Source organism: Arachis hypogaea, chromosome 14 (assembly GCF_003086295.3).
Source record: "Arachis hypogaea cultivar Tifrunner chromosome 14, arahy.Tifrunner.gnm2.J5K5, whole genome shotgun sequence".
In the NCBI taxonomy this organism is placed as follows: domain Eukaryota; kingdom Viridiplantae; phylum Streptophyta; class Magnoliopsida; order Fabales; family Fabaceae; genus Arachis; species Arachis hypogaea.
Window position 1 is genome coordinate 39,152,776 of NC_092049.1, and position 24,038 is coordinate 39,176,813.

At 35.2% G+C, this 24,038-nt stretch overlaps 1 non-coding gene across 1 annotated transcript; it reads right to left on the bottom strand.

The window, feature by feature from the left end:
- Window positions 1-22,077: 22,077 nt before the first annotated feature.
- Window positions 22,078-22,183, bottom strand: LOC112745753 (small nucleolar RNA R71). Its single transcript, XR_003173665.1, has one exon. It is a non-coding gene; the product is annotated as a small nucleolar RNA R71 (small nucleolar RNA).
- Between the last annotated feature and the right edge of the window lie 1,855 nt (window positions 22,184-24,038).

The following is a 24,038-nucleotide window of genomic DNA, read 5'->3' on the forward strand; positions in this document are numbered from 1 at the left end:
ACCAAGCCAATATATCAAAATTCTCATCTTCGATGTCCACAGGATCTTCGGCCAAATATTTCTCAACATCAGATTTGCTATCAGCATTAGCTTTTTCCTTCTTTTGTTTTTTCCACAAATTCACTCTATTTGCAGCAACACACCTAGCACTAAACTGACTACTGTCTTTATCATCCAAAACAGCTCTAGAGGAACTGACACCATCATCAAAAACTTTATCATCTACAATTTCTTTTGAATAAAATTTGTACAATGTCTCCAATGTAAATTTCACAAAACTAGTCATACTAGTAGCCACTTCCTTATCATATACATCCTCCAAACACCAAGAAAGATAATCAAGTTTGTATCGAGGATCTAAAACAACGGCAACAAGTATCAAAGGATTAAACTTGTCAACTGGTCCCCAATATTTATCGTATTTAGCCTTCATAGAGCATGCCATAGTTCCCAATAATTCAGAATTGTTGTGGCTCCAAGATGTTAGTTGAGAATTTATAGATGCAATTTCATGAAAGCATTTGTTTGAAGTAACATGTAAAGAAGATGAGAAACACAAAGTAATCTCATAGAAGATTCTCAAAAAATCAATGAATAGCCTAGCATGTTGCCAATCAAGTGCCGTGGGTGGACCAACTTTCTTTTTACCCCCACTATCCTCTCCAAACCATCTAAAAAAATCAGTTTCTTGATCATAAAGTCTATCAAAAGCTTTTTCAAATTTTTCAGCATGTTCCAACATTAGATAGGTGGAATTCCATCTAGTTGGAACATCTAAACAAACAAGACTTTTAGACTCTATCAACTTAGCCTCAATGCATTCTTTAAATTTTTTAATTCTTTGGGGAGAAGATCTAACATACCTAACAGCATTCCGAATGCTTTCAATGGAGGCATGTTGCTCTTTAATTCCTTCATTCACTATCAAGTTGAGAATATGAGCACAACACCTCATTTGCAAATATTTTCCTCCGCACACCAATCCACCCCTTGTAGCTAGTTTTCTTTGAAGGTAAGTGATAGCCCCATCATTTGAAGATGCATTGTCTAATGTGATTGTGAAGACCTTTTCGATTCCCCACTCTCTCAAACATGTCTCAATTTCTCTCCCTATTGTTTCTCCCTTGTGGTTCTCAATCAAGCAAAAGTTGAGAATTCTCTTTTGTAGCTTCCATTCGTCATCAACAAAATGTGCAGTTAGGCTCATGTAGCTAAAATTTTGATTTGATGTCCAACAATCTGATGTCAAACAAACTCGAGCACATGACTTTGCCAACCAAGCTTTAAGTTTTTTCTTCTCATCTAAATAAAGCTGAAAGCAATCTCTTGACATTGTCATCCTGGATGGTACAGTGAATCTTGGCTCAAATCGATTAATCATTTTGCGAAACCCAATCCCTTCGACCACGTTAAAAGGGTGTTCATCAAGGATAATAAACTCAGCCATTGCCTTCCTACAATCTTCCACGCTATAGCCATTGACTTTGAAAGTTTTGCCGGCTTCACCTTCTTCACCAACCTTAGGCATATAACCATGAAGTGTCCCATTTTTGCCTGCTTTTGTAAATATCCACTTGTGAGAAATTTTCAAGTGTTTATTCAAAGAATTTGTGCCATGTCTAGTTGGATGACATAGATATACTTTTCGACAGTGATTACATTTGGCCTTGTGCTCTCCATTGGTCTCGCTAAATGGAAGCTGTTTAAAATGCGTCCAAACATAAGACTTTTTTTCCTTGCGAGTAGCCTGCTGTCCCTCATTAGCTTACTGTCCCTCGTTAGCCTGCTGTCCCTCATTAGCTTGTTGTCCCTCGTTAGCCTGCTGTACCTCCTTAGCCTGTTGTCCCTCATTAGCCTGCTGTCCCTCATTAGCAGCAACCTCATGCTCTATGTCCATAGCTTTGTTGTCCTCATTACATTGGACTGCAATAGAACTAGGATCTCCTCCTCCCATTTGTGTTTATCTAAACATAAAAAGATTCATATAACAATATATCTAAAAAAAACTAAACATACTTAAACAACTTATCATAAATTCAATATATCTAAATAAAACTGAGCATACTTAAACAAGTCTTCACTGTTCAGTCTCATCATTTAACAATAACAAATGCAAAAAGAATTAAATGTTTAATTTACTAATCCAAAAAAGAAAAACAAAACAAATAAAAAAGATTCATAAGTATGTTGGTAGTAACCAGTAATCGTGGAATTCATGGTTTCAAAATGGTTTGGCATTTTCTGCATCATTACTTTTATCTCTCTAAATGAACCTTTTTCAGCACAACATCATTGCAATCTTTTAATTTTTGTACCCTATCTGTGCATAAAATATGTGACCACTCGTACCCTCACAAAAAACAAACAACTTATAAGGCTTTCCAAGATTGGTATTTAGTATTTACTAACATAAAGTGCAGTAGTGCACAAACCAGAAAATTCAACTTTTAAATAACAATCAAATTTTAAGTGGAAGAGATCAATTACAATTATTAGTGGTGCAAATTATAAAACTAAAATTATTGTTCCTACTTCCTACTTCCAAGAATTTGCTAAGGCAGCCAATAATTATAATTGCAAATTATGTTCCTGCTCCCAATTTCTCTCAATTGTTAATTCCTATCTCTAATCAATAACTTCTTCCTATTTCATCTAACATGTAACTCTCATCATTGAAGTATTCAAAATACAAACCAAAAAATTAAACACAAAAAAATCAATTTTGTTAGTTTTTCTCAAAATCAAACCAATTATAGCAAGAAAAATATCAACGATTTCATTAGTTCTTTCCAAAAATTAACAAAACAAACAAAATAGGGAAAATATTTAGCACTCAATAGGCCAGTAGTTGCAAGAAAAAATGAAAATCAATGATTTTTAGCAAAAACAAATTACCTGCTCTGCGTCTTGCGATGAGCACTGCGTTGGTGAGAACTCTAAGTCTCTGAGAGATGATTAAAGGCGAGTTACTGGTGCGCACGGTGTTTGACGGTCAGCAGTTGTGGTGGTTGATCAAACTTGGTGGAGAAAGAGGAAGCTCTCCGTTGGCCGTTGGGGGCTTGGGGCTACGGCGCTACGCCTCAGGGGAAGTGGTTTGAGTGAGAGAGACTGATAGAGTGTGTTGTATGCAGTTGTGGTGGTTGATCAAACTTGGTGGAGAAAGAGGAAGCTCTCCGTTGGCCGTTGGGGGCTTGGGGCTACGGCGCTGCGCCTCAGGGGAAGTGGTTTGAGTGAGAGAGACTGAGAGAGTGTGTTGTATGGCTGTATGCTGTGCAGTGTGCCCTAACCCCTGAATATTGTGGGGCTGTGGGCTATTGGGCTGTGAAATGTGAAGCCTGAGTCCTGAAGAATAAATTTGTAGACATTAAACATAAAGCCAAGAAACAATAAAACATAGTGTAATGCATATTTTTTTTTATTTTTTTTACTGCATGCACGGGTCCAACGGGCCGGGCCCGGGTGACCCGAAGCTTGGCCCGAATCCGATTTAATAAATAACCGGGGCCATTTATTGAAACCTCGGGTCTGACCGGGCCATAACAAAGCCGGGCCAAATTAGCCCCGAAGTCACCGGGCCCGGTCCGGGTCTTCGGGCCGAACCGGGTCTTGTGCACCCCTAATTTGTACACTAAAATCAGCCACTAAAATTAACCACCAATGTATTTGTGTATAAATATATGTGTGCTTTAATTTATTTTCAATGTATTATTTGTATTCTAGTATGTATTTTATACTGGTGGCTGACTTTGGTGGTTGATTTTAGTATACATGTAACATAACTCATTTCTGTATTTGCAGCAAATTTGGGTGTAAAATGAAGATATTTGGGTGTAACACGAAGATATTTGGGTGTAAAACAAAGATATTTGGGTGTATTTTTATTTTGATAAGTTCTGCATAATTCAGAACTCTTCATCTTCCTCCTCCTCATCTTTTGCTGTTCTTCTTCATCTTCTTATTTCTTATTCTCATAATTCTTTTTTGGAGGAAAAAATCAAACAAAGAAGAAAAAAATACATAATGTTGCAAAATCAAAAGAAGAGGGAGGAGAAACACTATATATGATGAAGATGAAACACGCGAAGAAAAAGGAGGAGAAACATAAAGAAAAAGGAGAAGAAGAAGGAAGAAGAGGATGAGGAGGAAAAACGCGAAGAAAAAATGACAATTATGATTTTCATCGAGGAAAAAGAAGAAGAGTCGTTCTTAATGGTGAGGGAGCGCTTTGGAAACGTGATGCGCGTGTTAACACGCTTTTGTGGGTGAGTGTAGCTTCTGTTGGGTTTGACCCAACTTGTAAGACTTGTAAACCAAAAAGACTTGTATGTGTAGCATGACTGTAAAAATAAAATAATATCCAAGCTTATTCCAGGATAGTAGTTTATTATTATTATTATTATTATTATTATCTGAAACAGATGGATTGGACCTAGATATGGGTCCAAAATTCTTTTGGGCGCTAAATTCGACGTCTCTATAGAAGAGGTGTCGTCGTCCAATGTCTTGAGGATGGAGGTGGTACCTGCAAGGGAAGTTCGATGTTTAAGTTAACAAGGATTTTAGATAAGATTTTATGTAGATTAGAGTTGAGAAATACCTCGAGTAGAGGGGATATTTATATAATTGAATGAGTGACCTAGTGGCCACTCTTGTAACTTTCCCTCCTATTTTAGTGGGTAGTTATCTTCTCCTTTTTTTACGGGGTTGTTGAGATCTTATATTTGAATATATGAGCATTTTTGTAGATGTAGTTAAGGTTTTGTACTAAGGTCGATCCGAAGAGGTCAGACACGCAGCCATTGTAGAATTCGAGCCTTATATGCTTTTGGGACTGGCCTTTAGTTTTGAGCCAAAGTATGAACAGTGTCCCTGCTCGAGACCAAATTCTTAGAAGTTGGACTCGAGCATCCATTTAAGTCGTGGATGCGAGTTAATCAGGTTGGCTTTCTTGACGTGCTTTGAGGATCCAGGTCGGGAAACTCGACCAAATTTTTGAAATGATGTGACGTTTCGCCTTTTGTAATGTTTGCACGCTTCTTCGATTATATTGGTAACCGTGTGCACCGTTTAATGTGTAAGAATTCAATTTTCGGTAAACAGACTTTTTTGGCTATTTTAAAATTTATTTCGCAAAATGTCAAACCATGACCCTATAAGAAATAGTGAGGCTGGCCCAATGGTAAAAAAAATAAAAAATTAAATAGAAAAAGCCATTAATAAGGTCAAAATTGACTTTATGACAACAATTAATTTTCTTAAGTCAAGTTTGACTAGTAAATAATAAATATTAGTTTACCATTGGTTTATTTTTCTTACTAGAGACTTTTTGAGCCAGAAATTCACTTTTAGTGACGGTTTTGGGTGTGCCAAGAAAAACTCTTATAAGCAAAAACTTCGAAACCAGTGGTAAAAAAAAGAATTTCTACCTTGGTAATTGTGTCCCAAGATTGATATTAGCAATTCATTCATGATTTATTTCTTTAAGAATAAATCTTAGCCATTAATTATTTTACCACGGTAAAATTTATTTCAAACCGAATTTTTGACTAGTATTCCGCAAACGACTCCTAGAAACCCTAAATCTTCTTACTTGCCACACAAGTAACCTGTCTCTCTTTCTCAGCCTCTGGGTTGAGACTATCTTAGCCTTTCACCCCGCTCTGCTATATTTTTAACCTCGAGTAACTAACTGCAGTTAACTGTGGATAAGCTCGACACGCAAGCGCTGACCAAGCTTCCTCGTTTTCATGTCCCTTATTCATTGAAGCCCAGCCCTTGACCACGAAAATTCCAGCCTCTTTTTACTATCATAAATTCAGCAAGACTTTGATTTTTTATTTAAGGAAGCATTGGCTACAAAATTCACAAAAAACTTTACACATTTTTACACTCTTTTGACCGAATTCTTGAGAGAGAAAGAGAAAAACTTTTTGCACTTGTTTTCTGTGCCCCATCTCCTATTTCAACTCTTCTTCTATTGTTCTTCTTGTGTTCTTCAAGTACTCAATCCATACAAGCACAAACTCTTGCCCGTTTTCGCCAATCCTTGCGTTTATATTGAAATTTCAGCTAGGTAAACTCTTGTTCTTTCTCCTTTTCTTTTCTTTTTTAAAAACAGTAGCCATGATGAATTCTTACTCTCCTTCATGTATAGATAACTCCTCTTGAAGCACCCATGGAGCACGCCTAAAGAGTTAGAGAGATTCGAGCTCAAGGTGGTTGAATTTCGACGTTTTTGCGATACTTTTGGCCAAAAATGAAATTGCACCATCACCAGCTGTGCTTATGCCCTTGTGTGCACGTTTTCTAGTATGTGAAAGGTTTAGGAACTGAATTCAATAAGAGGTAAGAGTTAGGATTAGTTAGAGTATGTCTGTTCTTGTTTTTGGTTTTCATATGAGCCACTTTGTGGTGATTTTGTGCTTGATTCTTAATTTTAGAAATTCAGTGATGCTTCTCTATTTTGGACTATTATTTGAGTGATATATGAAACTTATTTACCTTTGGAAATTATATGAAACAACTGAAATTATTTGGAGCACTTGGAGTTTAAGTTTCAAGCCTTAAAAATCACTAAAAGTGGATAAAAATAAAAAACTGCACTCCTGAAAATTCAGCCACTAAATGATCATGAAAGTCATGTGTATAAGGGTTAAAAAGAGGTTAGAAAATTGATTTTAATCTTATGGAAAAAGGTGTAAAAGTAAAAAGGGTGTTATGGTCATTTTTCGGTAAAAAGAAAGTTAAAAATGTAATTTAAGTGAAGAATAAATAGAATTCTGAACTTAGTATCATTAGGGGTAAAATAATAATTATATAAATTAATTAGGTCAAAATTATAATTACAATAAAGTTTCGGACCTAAATAAAGACTTTAGTAAAAATTAGAAGTAAAATGGTAAAAGGCAGTAACTAGAATAAGTAAATAAATTAACAAAGGGTAAAATGATCTTTTAGGTCCTTAAGGATAGAATTGGCATTAACTAAAAGTATTATGGATAATTTGGTCATAGAAAAATTATTAGGATTAACCCGGTAATATTTTGATGGTAAATCAGGTTAAACGGTAAAACTAGAGTACTTAGGGGCATATTAGTAAATTTAGGCATAAAGTCAAACTAAAAATGATTAATTAATTTAATGAAGGAGAAAAGGTCAATTAAAAAAATATGAGGGTAAAATGGTGAAGTAATAACACTAGTGGTGAAAGCGTCACTAAAAGCCTAAAAGAAAACTAGAAAAACGAAGTTATATACACAAAGGGTAAAATTGAAAATGTACAAAAATACCAAAGGAAAAAATAATAAAATATGTGACGAGGCTGAGATATTAAAAGCAGGAACCGGTCACAAGCTTTCAAAAAGAAGGGCAGAGAAGTCCTTTAGAGATAAATTTTATTTGAGATGTGCCGCGGAAAAAGAACTGTAAACCCCAAGGTGTCAGAAGTTGTTTGGAGGTAGGTATTATCCACTGACTGCTAAAACTTTGTTTTTCCTTTATGCGTATATTATGGCGTCAAGCTTTACAACGATTGTCTGTTGTCACGGACTGGTGGTATTCTTAACCACATCGACACGTATGCACGGACGGACACAAATTGGGAAACCATATCTAGGACTAGTTCTTAGGTAATGTCGGGTTGTGGGTAGTCAACCGACGCATGAGCTCATGGCCTGCATAGGAGCAGGCATGCATCATACTTGGTTACTGCATTCTCTATGTTTGTGATTGCTTACTTGTACATGTGATTATATTTCGTCTCTGCTTCTTGTATTTCGTGCTTGGTTACTATTCTACTATATACTTGTATTTGTACTTGTTTGTGTGACTTACTAACCTAACTGCGTGAAGTCTTAGACTTAGGCTATGGAACCCCTTAGGTTTTCCTGTGTAGTACCCTGTTGAGAACCTTAGGTTCTCACCCCTTACTTCCCCATTCCGCAGATGCAAACCGGCGAGATCTTCTTTGAGTTTTCAGCCTTGGGACTAGCGAGTAGCAGTAACATTATCGGAGGGTCAGAGCGACTTCTTTTACTTCCACACCGCAGTTCCATGTTTTTTCAACTGCCAGGGATTGATGACCAGCAGTAGTTATAACAATAGCAGTAGTAGTAGTAGTAGTCTTTGCCCTCGCTTTGTATAGACTTTTAGAGGGCTATGTGCTTTTATAAATACCTATATAAACAAGTTAGAAGGGGTCCCAGACTAGAGTGACTCTTGTGAGTCGAGGCCTGTTAGTATAAATATGGAGTCTGTAAATATTTTCAAGAATAAGCAACGACGTAACCCAGTATAAATTATGATGTACTGAATGAGCCTTCACGCATATATGTATGAGATTACTATGTTTTTTGTATTTTCTATGCATCATGTATATATTATCTATTCAACTTTTATCTATTTCGTTATTTCTATATACCTGACACACGATCTCGACTAGCACTATAGGCTCATATGTATATATTTAATATAAGGTCTAAAGTCTTTAGGGAAAGCCGTGTAGTAGCACCTGGCAACTAACATTGGTCATAACGTTCTAGAAGTTGGGTTGTTACATAATGCATAGTAGAGTTACCATTTGCCCTATTGTTTATATAAGGCAATTTCTCCTCCTTTTCTCATTTTTTCGCGTTTCCATTTCCCCTTAGGGTTTTTCTTTTCCTCTGCAGAGCCATTTTCATTTTGAGTTCTTCTTTCCTTCGAATCTTTCTTCATTTTTCTTCGAATCTCCCCCTTAGTTGTTTCTTACAAGCTTTTGGGCCCCTTTTTTCCAAGATCTTTGCACCCGCCTTTTTCGCTTTCAATATCATCAAGGTTGGTACTTTCTCTTCTTAATGGTTGTTTATTAGTGACTGTTTAATTTTTGTTAGGGCTTTCTTGTTTGTGATGTTTTCTTAGCTTCTTGTAGAGTGTTATATCTGTTCTCTAAGAACACGATTTTGTTGTTTCTAAAAGTTGCCAATTAGGGAAAAATATGGTTTTCTGGCTCTGCTATTTGTTTGTGAACTCCTCCTTGTGTGTTGCTTCTTTTGAATATTATAGTAGTTGTTGATTTTCTTAGAATAATTTTTTGAAGTGACCTTCACTGTGACTGGGGTTTTATATTGTCCCCAAAAGGTGTCGTGTTATCTCTGACGATGATGCCATTTTTGTTTTTGTGAACCTGGGATATACTTTTCCATAGTTAATATTTGGAGATGCAAATATTTTGCTTCTGTGATGATTTCTAACTTGTTTGATGATTACCCGAGCTATTATTTGTAGTGATGTAGTTTTTCCTTTTTTTAGATATATATTCTTATGTCTCGCTCAGTAGTTCTCAACATGTCTTCTAGAGTTTCTTCCAACCTAGATTGGGTAGATAGTACGATTTTGTCCATTGTTCCTGTAGTTGATAAGGAGTACATAGAGAGATTTTGCTTTCAACAAAGAATTTGTAGAACCCAAGAAGAGAAACAAAAGTATGAATTAGAAGCTCCTGATCCTGAGGATAGAATATGTTTTTCCCAGTATAACAACTAAAAAAACCATTTTTTGTTCATGTACGAGTGTCTGTTCACTAAGCTTAGGGTGACTCTTTCTTGAAAGAGTAATTTTCGTCGGTTAGGAATTTCACACAAAATAATTCCATTGATAGTATAGTTTCCAACCAACAAATAATACTCAATCAAAGTTTTAATATGGTTGGCATAAGTACAAACCCCAATGAAAATAAACTGAAGTATTCAAACCTCGGGTCATCTCACAAGGAATTGCAATGAAGTGATCAATTATTGGCTATGAAGGGGCAAAGGGGGTTTGATTTGTAATTAACAAGAAAAGTAAATAACAAGAAAGTAAATGACAATTAACTAATAAAGGAAAGGAAAAGAACTCTTCGCTAAGGCTTGGGAATTAAGATCACCATCCTTGTCTACAAATCATGTATTGACAATTACGAGAGACCAACCCATCAAGTCTAATTCTATGCTTGAAGTACGTCAAATAGGCTTGATCAAGATCAATCTATAAGTCCCAACCTACCTACTAATTAGCTTAGTAGTGGGTTAGTGTCAATGGGTATCAAATTGACCACTAAGAGTCCTCAAATCACCAATTCAATTAGACTCAATGACTCAAGATCACCCAATTCCCTTAGCCTAGGCCAAGAGTAAAGAAAACTACTCTAAAACTAGTAAAAACATTTCATCAAACACCTAGAGTGCAATAAAAGTAAACATCACAAAATGTAAGAATTAATAAAAGCTATAACTAACATGAGCAAGAAATAAACAATAGCAATGAAGATAAACAGAAAAAGACATGGAAACATAAAATTGCATTAAAAAAAATTAAAATCCAACAAGGGTTCATAAACATAAAAGAGAGAAAAATAAGAAATTAACAAGAGAAGTAGATAAACTAAAGTGTTAGAACAAATAAAAGTAAAGAAAAACTAAAATGAAACAAGATTAAAACATAGATTTAAAAGGAATTGAAATAAAAATCCTAAAATCTAGAGAGAGGAGAGAGCCGCTCTCTCTAGAATTCTACCCTAAAACATGATGAAAAACTATACTATGACTCCCCCCATTCTCTTACAATCCTTGGGTTCAAAAGCATCAGAAATGAGTTGGATTTGGGCCTCCTTGAGCTTAGAAATCGCTCCCAGCGTATTGCCTTTAGTGAGGTCATGTGCCGCTTGGCACGCGTACACATGGGTCACGCGTACACGTCACTGGCAAAATTTCTCTTCACGCGTACATGTGGGTGACGCGTGCACGTGGCCTTGAGTTCAACAACTCCTCATTTCTTCATGAATTCTCCATTTTTGCATGCTTTTTCTTCATTTCTTCAACCCAATCTTTGCCTTCTAATCCTGAAATCACTTAACAAACATATCAAGGCATCGAATGGAATTAAAGTAAATTAAATTTAGCAATTTTAGGGCCTAAAAAGTATGTTTTTACTTTTAAGCACAAATTAGGAGAAATTCACAAAACCATGCTATTTCATTGAATATATGTGAGATAAGTTGATAAAATCCCCTAAATTCAACACAAGATAAACCACAAAATTGGAATTTATCAACAATCTCCTTTTCCGACTTTGAAACAGAAATTATTCAAACCTCTAAGATTTTCCGTTCTCATCTCCATCCGAACTCCTGGAGTTTTTTTGAAGGTTTATCAGTTAGTTAGTCAGGAGCTCGAGCTTCCCTTACCCTCCAAGGTTTTCTTTTACCTTTTCCATCTTACCAAACCCTTTAGTTCTAAGATGCAACATTGGGCTTCTTTCCAAGCTGTGTAGGGTAAGAAGGTATTTTCCATCTTTGATGATTCCTTTATCATTTCAAAAATTACTTCAAGGTCCGACCTATGGAGGGTGTCCGACCTTTTTTCAATAATGAGAGAGATGAGCCCATTTTTTGTCAATACTGATAGGAGTTCTCTAATGTTGTGAAATATAATCTCGAGGATCTTGATGAAGTGGAAGAATATATAGTAGCCCTATTTTATGAGTGTTGGGGCCGATCTCTTCACCTCGATATAAAGACATTTCGATAGCCAAGCCCAGCTATGTCTGAACTGAACTAGGTAGCTAGTTTTTATTTTGTAGATAACCCCGCTCTTTTATTTGTTGAATTCTAAGTCTTAAAACTTCTTTTATCCTTTGCTTTTATAGTGAGAATGACCAGTGGCTCGGACGCTTTGCAAAAATTAAGGCAGGCGAAAAAGAATGCAACTGCTCAGTTAGTTCAATTGAAGGAGGTCAAGAAGTCGGGTAAGACTTTATCTCCTTCGAAAACGGATTCATCTTCTTCTCAGTCTGGAAAATTGGCACCTCTCCCACCTTCTATCAAAGAGTCCACACCTCAAACTGTCCCTCCTATTCCCCTTTTAAAGAACCTCTGAAGGAGTCTAATACAAGTGGCTCTCAAAATAGAAAAACCTTCCTTCTTAGTTTGAAGTGTTGATGAACAAGGTTTTAATATTGTCAGCTTTTGTGAAGAATACATCCTTCCCCATAGTTCCATAGGTATAGACAATTCATCTATGGAGAGACATTTGGAGGTGCTAGCCCAAGATAGAATTCAAAAGATGGGGATGTGTTCGGCTTTGCTGAATAGTCTTCACGAAACCCCTCTTAATGCTACTCAGAGGGAGTTGTTTGAGCTTCAAGCAGTGGTTGCTTCTTTGAAGGAGGCCAGGTCAAAACTAGAGGCTGAGAAGAAGACTTTAGCATCTGATGTTGCCAAGATTTGTGAGAGGGTGAAGCTTTCTGAGGCAGTGTGTGCTATGGTAGAGGGCTTCCAGAAGAAGGCTGAGGAGAGACATCGTCGAGAGGAGAGGCTTGAAAGAGAGGAAGAACTCGAGAAGCTTAAAGAAGAGCATGAGGAACTAGAACTATCAGTAGTAAAAGGCATGGATGAAGTGGCTGAAAATTTGAAGGCTCAGTTCAGAGTTATGATGCCCGAGGTGAACCTCTCTCTCATTGACCCTGACAATGTCATGATTGATGGGAGGATTGTTTTTTTGGATTCAATAGACGTAGAATTTCTCGAGAATCTGAATCTAAAGGGTGTTGATCAAGCCCTTCTTTCTTCCGATGCCGAAGAAGTCAACCCGAGTAGCTCTGATGTGGTTCCTCAAGCTGAACCTGAAATAGTCACTCAACCTAAAGAAAACTCCCAACCTGGCTCACCTGCTGCTGAAGATGCCTCTTAGGTTTAGCTTTTACTTTTCTTGCTTCTAAGTTGTAATGCCCGAATTTGTGTGTTTTTGAACGATTTTATTTTGTGGGACAATTTATTTAGTGAATGCTTTGAACTTTTATCTTCGCTTCATTCACTTATCTCTTTTTTTTTTGCAATAAGTGTTATAGAATTTTCCAGGTGAGTTATTTTTGCAACTTATTTGTACTTGGACTTCTTAGCTACTCGTTTTGATCCGAGTTGTATATGAAGTTGGGTAACTTGCTTTTATTACTCCTTGCATGGATGCTTGATCATTGAAGGTCGGTTGTTACTCATGGATGCCTAGCTTTTTAATGCTAAGTTATTTTGCCAATTGATGAGCCAAAACTTGATGGACTAATATTGACAAGTGTACTAAATCACTTCAAGTAATACCACGGTAAGTAGATATAATTCCCACGAGGATTAAAGAATTGAGCAAGCAACTTCAAATCGAATCTCTAATAAGATTAACAAACCTTTGAAGTGGATGAGATCTTGAAATAATAACAGTAAAGTATGTGAATAAATGCTTATGAATGATTAGAGAAATAAACAATGAATGGAGATGTTAAGATTTCAGAGATGTTTAAGTTTTAGAAAAGAAAAAGTTCAGGTTTATTTACTTTGGTTCATGCAAGATACTTTCACGAAAAATCATATATAATCAAACTCTAATTCCTTAGTGAATCAATTTCTCTCTATCTTATTTAATCGCTAATTCCTTGGTCAATTAATTAAGAGAAAGCAGTTAAGCACAATTCTGATTTAAAGTCGCACAATCTTCCAAAAGCTATCCTTAGTCAGTTTGAAAAATTATGAGAAAGAGTTTCAATCTAATCTCGATATTAAATTTCCCAAGATAATAAAGGAATCCAAGCCAGAGTTAGAATATTTTCCAATACTTCTAATCATTAAGATGAAAAACGAAACTAATTCTTGAAAAAGTAACAATGCATTAATCAAAATAAAAGAAATGTTTAATTACTCTGCAGGTCCCTATAATTTTACCGAATTTTCAATTAGGTCCCTATGCTTTTTTTTTCAATTGGGTCCTTAAACATTAATTTTTTTTTCAATTTAGCCCCTACCGTGACAAAATCATTTGAGATAATAGAATATTGTGTTAAAAAATCGAATATTCTCATAATTAGGTTAAAATAGCAAACTGAACCCACCTCTAATTTTTCAAAATCTCAAAACTACCCTTACATTTTGTAAAACCCTAGCCAGCGCTTGTTCTCTGAAGTCAGTGGCGTTTCTCCTCTGTTTGCTGGTGTCGTTGTCGTCTTTGGCGGCGTGAGCGTCCGTCGTCGTCTGTCGTCCTTGCTCTGTGCTGCACTGGTTTGTGCTGTTAGTGGCAACTCCATAACACAGACGTCACTATCAAAGTCTTGGTTACCTCCACAGCTTTGGAGAAAGCTCTTTAATTTCTCTTAAACTAAATTTATTGAGCTGAAGAATTCAAGAAAGAAAGAAGAACGAAATCGAAAATGGGTAATCAGAAGCAGAAATGGAAGAACAGTCGCAAAGATTCCCAATTCGCACCCTTTCTTACTTCACGTTCCAACATTGACCTTAAGGTGCAAAATTTCCCTAATTAGCCTTTTTGATTTTGCGTCTTATCTCAATTTAGGGTTTTAAATTTCACCGCAATGTGTGTAATTTCCCTTTATGTATTCTATTTTCTAGATAAATGGTGAAATTTGAGTGTGAGAAAACTGAGTCAAGGGTTTAGGGTTTTTAATTTTTGTTCTTTTGTGGTAATTCAGGATAAGTAGTGAAATTTGAGCGTTAACACACTCAAGGATCCAAAGAAAAATCTAGGGTTCCTAGAATCAAGGCTGTGGCCCCTGCTGCTGCTATCCCCTGGTAATGCCATTGTTGTTTTTGGGGAAGATGCTACCCTATCACTGCTATAATTCTTCAACCTGATCCTTTTTGTTGCTGTGGGTGATTTCTCTCAAAATGATGAAGATGCTAAGAATCCTCTGCGGTATGCGAATTGACGTCTCTAATTCTATATGTATTATTACAATTAAATGATGTGGATTAAGATTGTAGTTCTAGTTAAAACTGTTGTATGCCTCAACAAAATAAGAAAGGTATTTCGTTACTTTTAAATTATTCTGAGACTTGGTTGCTTTTGTTTATCTTCTCCCCAAGTACAATGCAATGATTTTAGAAGCGCTCTTAGCTTTGAAAGATGCTAATGGATTTGACCTGAATGTCATTGTTAACTTCATTGAGGTCAGATTATGAACTTATAGCAAGTAAACGTCGCAGGGAAGAAGAAGTAATGCTAATTCTCAGAATGTAAGTTACTTAACTTGTAGCTTACCACTGTAATTCCAAGACGTTTCTGTGAAATTTTTTCATCAATTATAAACTTGAAGGACTATAAGATATGTAAAAAATGTTCTTTTATTAAAATTTTGTTATAAAACAACATAACATATCATGAGGCATAGTGTTAATTTAGGAATGTGTAGAGAAAATTCTTAACTGTTGTTTTATATGTCTTGTCTTTTGTTGAAACTTGAGAAAATATATATTGTTTGTTCCAGCCTGAACATAAAAAAATTCATACCTTCAATATACTTGCTTTTTAAATTTTGTCAGTCAAATTAGTTCTCTTGCTTGAAGAACTATATAGAAATAAGTTTTTTTTTTAAATAATTCTAGTTATAACTATATCAATAGTTCTGGTTACCATATGCCATATGCAAGTTCTTTTATTATGTTGATACGATCATATATGGTTGCATATATTTATTTTTATATGCAATAAATTGCTCTTGCAATTATGGAATGATTAATCCCTTTTTTTTTCAATCAGACCAGTTACATGTGGTAGTGACTCAACAATAGAGGTGTATATGGAGGTGACCGGAGAACCCTCAAAGAGATGAATAGACATCACAAATATGATCTTGCTCCGACTTTCTTTGTTCCAAAAGCAGGCTACCATGCTTTGATTGAAGCTTTTGGTGGAAAAGGCTATTTTGTTGGGACATCTGATTAACTCAAGTCTAATCTTTCTCAGCTCTGAAACTGGCCGTTATCAATGTTATAATTGATCCCTATGCTGGTTCAGAGAGTGGGAGGCTACAACACAAGAACTGATTTTCAGATTATCTATATTATACTAAAATTACGTTTTCTATAGTTTTCGTTTTTAGATTTCAAATTTTAATAACACAAATTACATAGCATTGTGGTTTTCTATGGTGTACCATGATATAATAAAGACACAAACTATATTCCATTAATCCACACAAATGTAAAATGATACATGATCATAATGAATACTTGAATGATGAAAATTGAATTTTATATATACTTATTACTACTATTTTTGTTTCATTTTATCAATGTTATAGGAATATCTTTTATTGAATATTTATAGTTTCACCGAATTTTCAATTAGGTTCCTATCCTTTTTTTTCAATTGAGTCCCTATATATTATTTTTTCTTTTCAGGGGTATACAAGTAATTTCACAATTCACTAATATTTTTTTGACGTTGAACGTTAACAGGGACTAAATTGAAAAAAAATCATGTATAAGAATACAATTGAAAAGAAAAAAAAAGTATAGAGACTTAATTGAAAATTCGGTGAAACTATAGGGACCTGCATAGTAATTAAACTTAAAAGAAACAATCAATTTACCAATCCATAAAAATCAAACAGAACTCCCAACCCTAGCAAAAGAGAATTAGTGACTCATGAAAAAATAAAAACTAAACTAAACTAATGAATGCAAGATGTTGGATGCTAGATGATCCTCCATGAATCATCCCTCCGCTTATTTATATCCTAAATCTATCCTAAAATTCAAATTTAAACTAAATCTAATCTTATCTTTCGAAGAAGGATAAGGTAACTAAAATAATAATTCAAATTTAAAACTAACTCTTATCTTTCTAGAAGAAGCTAACAATAACTAATCATTCAAATCTTAAATCTTTGGAGAGTCAGGGCCAAATTAAAATATTCTGGACGAGATTTTTAGGCGCTGCACTTTAGATGTTGGCACTAGGCACCAATGCATTTCGGACCCCCGGGAGGTGGAGATTCTTTGAAGTTGGGGCCAAACATGGGTGCTGGGCGCCCAGTTGATGAAAAACTTGCTGAAGTTGGGCGCCCATGATTGAAGTCAGGCGTCAGGCTTCAAAACTCTTCCACTGGCATTTAACTTCATTGTCTAAAGTTATATTTCAATGTCTGAAGTTAGAATTCAGCTGTTGAAGTTAGGCGCTACTTCCTTTCTTTTTCACTAGGCGTTTTAACTTGGGTTTTCTTTCATGGTGCTTTCCTTGTTTGCTTCTTTTTACTTGATTCTTTAGAGAATAATCTTGAATACACAATGATTCTAAAACAACTCTAAATATATAAATTAGCTACGAAAATTTCAATTAAAACATAAAAGTTTCAATCATAAGAAAACTACTTAAAAAGATATGTAAAAATCACTTAAGATGCCAAGGCATCACAACACCAAACTTAAAACTTTACTTGTCCTCAACCAAAAAGAAGAATAAATAGAGATTATCTTAGTGATAAGAATTGACGAGTTTATTAATTTAATTCTAATTTGGATGTTAAAGTAAAAGTAGGGTTTATAATAATCTCTATGATCGCATGTGAACTTTTGCTATCTTCATAAATCTTGCATACTTAAAATTAAGAATATTCAAACACTCTAATTTGGATTATATTATAGGAATCCTTTTATAATTTTATAACCTTGAAAGTAGCTTATTTTTCTAAAAGATTTAACAATTTTTTAACTGGGGAGGATACTTGAAATTTTGACTCTAAGTATTTTGTCTCAAGGCAGCTCCTTATTGTGGGTTTTCAATCATTAATCCCGAGCCAGTTGGCTCAAGTTATCGGGTGATGAAGCATCCCTCAAATTTAATCATCCACAAGCACTTAACTAAAAAAAATCTTTTCATATATCGAGACATAGGTGTCCAGAGCCTCTTTGAACTCTATATGCTTTATCTCAAGGCAACTCTTAATATAGGTTTTCAATCGTTAATCCTGAACTAGTTGGTTTAAGATATCGGGTGATGAAGCACTCCTCATATTTACTTATCCAATTCTCTCCTTGACACAATAGCACTAGAAGCACATAACTGGACTCTAGTCATTGGTGCTCAAAACCTTGTTATTCTTCTGTTTTCGATCCCTCTTTTTTTTATTGCTTCATGGTTTGGACTTTGAATTCCCATAATATTTTTCTAGATTTTTGTTTTTGAAGATTCTATCTCTCTTTTCGCAAGTTTCATCCATATTGAGTCCATTGATATAATAATATTCTTTTACAAGTGATCCACTTTTTATTTAATCTCCTTTTTATTCTTCAATTCCTCTCACTCAGATACTCTCTAATATTCAAAATTACTAAAAATAAGCAAACAAAATTTTGAACAAATTGAATGAAAAAGAAAAATACAAAATATAAAGAAAACATGATATGAAAGAAAATAAAAGAAGAAAAGAAAAAAGTAATAAGAAATATGAACATTGCATGCAAAATTTTTAAAAATTATTTTTTGAATTTAAATTAAAATCCATAAAAAAAACTATGAGTGAAGGTACTTCGAGATCAACGTAAGAGAGGAAGGGTGCTTCGAAGGCGCTGAACTTGAGCCTTGGGCGCCAAACTTGGAACCTTGGCACCAGGCGCCAGCTTCTTGGCACCTTGAAGGCGTTAGACTTCAATTGTTGAAGTTAGGTGTCAGCCTCTTTTTTTTTTTTTTTTTGAAAAACTAATTAATAAAAGAAAAGTACTTTAATGAAAAAGAGAAGAAGGAGAAAAACACTTTAAAGAAAAAGAGAAGAAAGACATTCTAAATGTGGTTGGGTTGCCTCCCAACAAACACTCTTTTAACATCACTAGCTTGACTCACAATTTTGCTAGGATGGAAGTTGGATTGATTCGCAACACCTTCTTCTAGTGCTTTCCTCCATTGAATGCACATCTTGCAACTCTTCTTCTTTTTCAGAAGTTATGTGTTGTAGAGAGTTCTCAAGGGCTCCTTCATAAATGACTTCTTGGACTAATAGGTCAATTAAACCAACTCTCATGCAGCTCTCTAATTCACTAGGGTATTTCATGACTTTGAAGACATTGAAAATTATTTGTTCATTGATGAACGGATTTTTGCTAGTAAAGAATTCACAATAAATTTCCGTTACAAGTATAGTTTCTAAACCAACAATAATCCTTTCATACAAAAATTTAGTTGTCACTAAAACAAACCCCAATAAAAATAATAACCGAAGTATTCAAACATCGGGTCGTCTCTCAAGGAATTACAGGGAAGTATGTTACTATTGGTTATGAAAAAGTATCTTTTGGGGTTTTGAATAAGGAACAAGAAAAATAAATTGCAAGAAAGTAAACTAATAGCTATTGGTTATGAGAATTAGAAGTCATATCCTAGCTATCCTTATCAATTGTGATGAGAATTTTCCATTGCTCCCACTTAGTTAACCTCTAACTATGGAGGAAAGTCAAGTGGATGAATCAATTTAATTCCTCAAGTCCTAGTCAACTCCTAAGGAAAGACTAGCTTTAGAGGGATCCAAATCAACTAGCAACTTCTCAATTATCAATCAACAAAGGAGTTTGATAACTCAAGAGTCTCCAATTACTCTACCAAATCTAAGAGGAGAAAAACCTACTCGAAAATCCAACCAAACATTTTATCAAACACTTGTTAGGCTGATACGTGAGCATCTTATCTATCTTTTCCTTGTGAATTTACACTTGAATTGCCAAGTTTAATCAAAATTTAAATATTTTTTAGCCACTATGGATGCTACTTTGAGTTGTGCATAATTCTATTTATTTCATGTAGCATTTGGATGGATTTGACGGAGTTTTGTAGCAGAAAAGGGAGAAAGCGAATGATGCTGTCAATCCTGATCTCCTTGCACTCAAACAGAAATAACTTGAGTTATCGAGGTCCAATTGACGTGATTTTAGCGACGTTGGAAAGCTAACTTTTAGGGCTTTCCAACGATATATAATAGTGCATACTTCTTCTCCAGCAACCTCTGCCTCCTCCACATTGAACTTGGCCCCTGCCAAGTTCAGCGTGGAACTTGAAAGCTCCCAGGGAAGCACGCGCCACATCCCACGCTGAACTTGGAAAAAGCCAAGTTCAGCGTGGACTCAAAGGGAAACAAGCAAAATGCTGCTGCCTCCTCCACACTGAACTTGGAAATTTCCAAGTTCAGCGTGGATCCGAATGCCCCAAGTGGTTCCCAAGCACCCATACAAATCTGCGCTGAAATTAATTAATTTTGATTTAATTTTTTTTATTTATAATTAGGAAAAGATATTATTTAATTTTTAGAAAATATATTTTACATTAATTAGGATTAGATATAAAAGAGAAAAGAATCAACCCTTCAGGCTCATCTCTTCTCTTCTACCTCATCTTTAAACCTCCACTGTTAAGGTTAGGAGCTCTGTCTGTTGTGTGGATTGATACTATTATTTTTCTATTTTAATTCATGTACTGATTTATATTTTAAGAATTATTTTTGTTCTTTATCTTATGAATTTGAGTGGAACGGAAGTATGACCTTTGTTCTAATTGAGTTCTTGTATAACTTGGAAAAGCGCTTTACTTGAACAACAGCTTGAAAACATGTTCTCCTAAATTTCTAATTATCTAGACTTAATGGGATACGTGACATATAATCCTCTTATATTTGGGTAATTAGGATTTTTGTGGCATATAACTAGAATTGAACTTCATCCTCTAATTAGAATTAAGTGACCAAGGAATTGGCAGTTGATGAATTTTAGAGGAGACTAAAAAGGTCTAAGGAATTAAGGTTTAGTCACATATAGTTTGCCATGAATTGAATCTTGCATGATTAAAATAGTCAGTAATAAAAGTCAATCCGGAAAATAGATAACTCTGAAGCCTTAACTATTTCTCCATATATTATTTACAACTTGTTTACTGCTTGCTTTCTGATATTCTGAATTTATTGTTAATGCTTTTGCACTCTCAAAACACCATTTTCTGCTTGTCTGACTAAGCCAATCACTTAACCATTGTTGCTTGATCCATCAATTCTCATGGGATCGACCCTCATTCACCTGAGGTACTACTTGGTATGACCCGATGCACTTGCCGATTAGTTTGTGGGTTATAAATTCTACACCAAATTTTTGACGCCATTGCCAGGGATTGACGGTGATTGACAACTATTCGTTGTTTGATTGCTTAGATTAGATAATTTTTCTTTTAATTAATTTTTTATATTATTATTAATTTTTATTTTTCATTTCTTTTGTTTTCTTTATTTATTTAATTTTTTTTCCTTGCCTTTCGTTTCCCATCCCCCTGTCCTTGTTTTCTTTTTTTTACTTCCTTTTAATTTTTTTATTTATTTAAATCTCATCTTTTCTTTTTTTTTCTTTTTTTTCTTTTTTTATTTTCATTTTACTTTATTTTTTTTTCATTATTTTTTTTACTTTCTATATTTTATTAGTTTTATTTTATTTTTGTCTTTAATTTTAAAAAAAAATTGCATCCTATATTATTTTTTATTAATTTCTGAAATTAAGTTTGGTGTTTCCTAGTTATTTTTATTTTAATTTTTCTTATTTATTTAGCTCCCTAATTTCGAAAATTTTTGTCCTAAATTTACAAGTAATTTTGAATTTTATTTATTTGTTTTAATTAGTATTTTTATTTTATTATTTTACACAGGTTACCTCACTGGGAATTCTGTGCACTCTGACGTAGAAAATTCCATCTTTTCTTATCTTCTATCTGTTTATGAGCAGGAACAGGAACAAGGAACCTCTGTTAGACTTTGATCCTGAACCTGAAAGGACTTTGAGGTGGCGTTTGCAACAAGCAAGACTTTACAAAGCTACAGAGTCCACTATGGATCATAATAATGCTGTTAATGCCAATGTGGCAAATTCAGTTGGGAATGAGCAACCTAGAAGAGTGCTTGGCTCTTACACTGCTCCTAATGTAGACTTTTATGGCAAAAGTATTGTGGTGCCTCCAATAGCTGTAAATAATTTTGAACTGAAGCCACAACTAGTTACTCTTGTGCAACAAAATCATCAGTATCATGGACTTCCTCAGGAAGACCCAAATAAGTTTATTTCTGATTTTCTGCAGATTTGTGATACTGTGAAGACCAATAGAGTGAATTCTGAGGTGTACAAACTCATGCTCTTCCCATTTACTGTGACGGATAGAGCAAAGCTGTGGTTAGATTCTCAACCCAAGGAGAGTCTGGATACTTGGGATAAGGTTGTCACCGAATTTTTGACTAAATTTTTTCCACCTCAAAAGCTGACTAAGCTGAGGGTGGAGGTTCAGACTTTCAGATAGAAAGATGGTGAGACCCTTTATGAAGCTTGGGAGAGATTCAAGCTACTAACTAGGCAATGCCCTCCGGACATGTTCTCTAGATGGACTCAGCTGGATATCTTTTATGAGGGCTTATGTGAAATGTCCAAGATGCGCTTGGATAATTCTGCAGGTGGTTCTTTGCACATGAAGAAGACACCAGAGGAGACTACTGAGCTTATTGAGTTGGTTGCTAACAACCAATACTTATATTCCTCCAACAGAAATCTTGTGAACTCTGAGACCTCTCAAAAGAGAGGCGTGTTAAAAGTGGAAGCTGTTAATGCCCTTCTTGCTCAGAACAAGCTTATGTCTCAACAAATAAATTTACTTACTCAACAATTGAGTGAAATGCAAGTTTCAACTGTCAACACCCAAAATCCACATCAAGAGGTCCCTTATGACATGACAGGTAATTTTATGCAAAATGAAAATTATAATTATGAACAATCTTCTTCTGAACAGGTCAATTACATGGGGAGTGCTCCTAGAAATCCCAATAATGATCCCTATTCTAAGACCTACAATTAGGGGTAGAGAAATCACCCAAATTTAGGGGGGAGAGAGCAACCTCAGAGGACACAGAATTTTAATAATAATTCTCAGGGTGGTTTTCAACAGAATAATTTTAATAACCACCGGTTTTAGTCATCTCAGCAAGCAACTTCTCAGCCCCAGCAAAACAATGATTTGGAAGCAATATTGGCAAGTTTTAGACAGGAAACCAGAGCATCAATCAAAAACTTGGAGATTCAGATGGGTCAATTAGTCACAAAAGTTAATGAAATTGATCAGAGGACCACTAATAGCCTTCCTGGTAACACAATTCCAAACCCAAGAGAGGAATGCAAGGCTATCACCTTAATAAGTGGACAAGTGGTAAGAACAGAAGCACAAGTTAATGAGAAGCCAGTTGAAAAAGAAGCTCCAGAAGAGAAGAAGGAAGAAGTAGAGCACGTCCCTTCAAAGTGTGCAGAAAACCCATTCCCAGACTCTCTTGACACTTATCCTACATTGCCAAAGGCTCATGAATACAAGCCTAAAATGCCATATCCTCAGAGACTTCAAAAGGAGACCAAGGACAAGCAGTTTTCAAAGTTCTTGGAAGTTTTCAGAAAGTTACAAATCAGTATTCCTTTTGCTGAGGTTTTGGAGCAAATGCCTCTCTATGTCAAGTTCATGAAGGAGCTATTGTCAAAGAAGAAGCCTTTAAGGGGAGATGCGACAGTGGTCCTGACTAAGGAATGTAGTGCCATAATTCAGAATAACTTGCCAAGAAAGATGCCAGATCCAGGGAGCTTTCAAATTCCATGCACCATTGGGAGCACAACCTTTGAGAAAGCGTTATGTGATCTGAGAGCAAGCATCAATTTAATGCCCTTGTTTGTGATGAAGAAGCTGCAAATCCAAGAGGCACAACCCACAAGGATAACATTACAGATGGCAGACAAATCTATAAAGCCTGCATACAGATTAGTGGAGAATATCTTGGTCAAAGTGGGTAAGTTCTTCCACCCAGCAGATTTTGTGATTCTTGACACAAGGGAGGATGAGAATACCTCTATAATTCTAAGAAGACCATTCCTAGCCACTGGTAGAGCTCTGATTGATGTGGAAGAAGGTGAATTAGTGCTTAGAGTGCATAATGAGCAACTAGTCTTTCATGTCTTCAAAGATATACATTCAGCAGGTGAAGAAGAGGGGTGCATGCAGACTGAGCTTATTGATCCAAACTTTCAAGAACTCCCTGATGATATGATGAGCGGATAATTTATACGCTTTTTGGCATTGTTTTTAGTATGTTTTTAGTAGAATCTAGTTACTTTTAGGGATGTTTTCATTAGTTTTTATGTTAAATTCACATTTCTGGACTTTACTATGAGTTTGTGTGTTTTTTTGTGATTTCAGGTA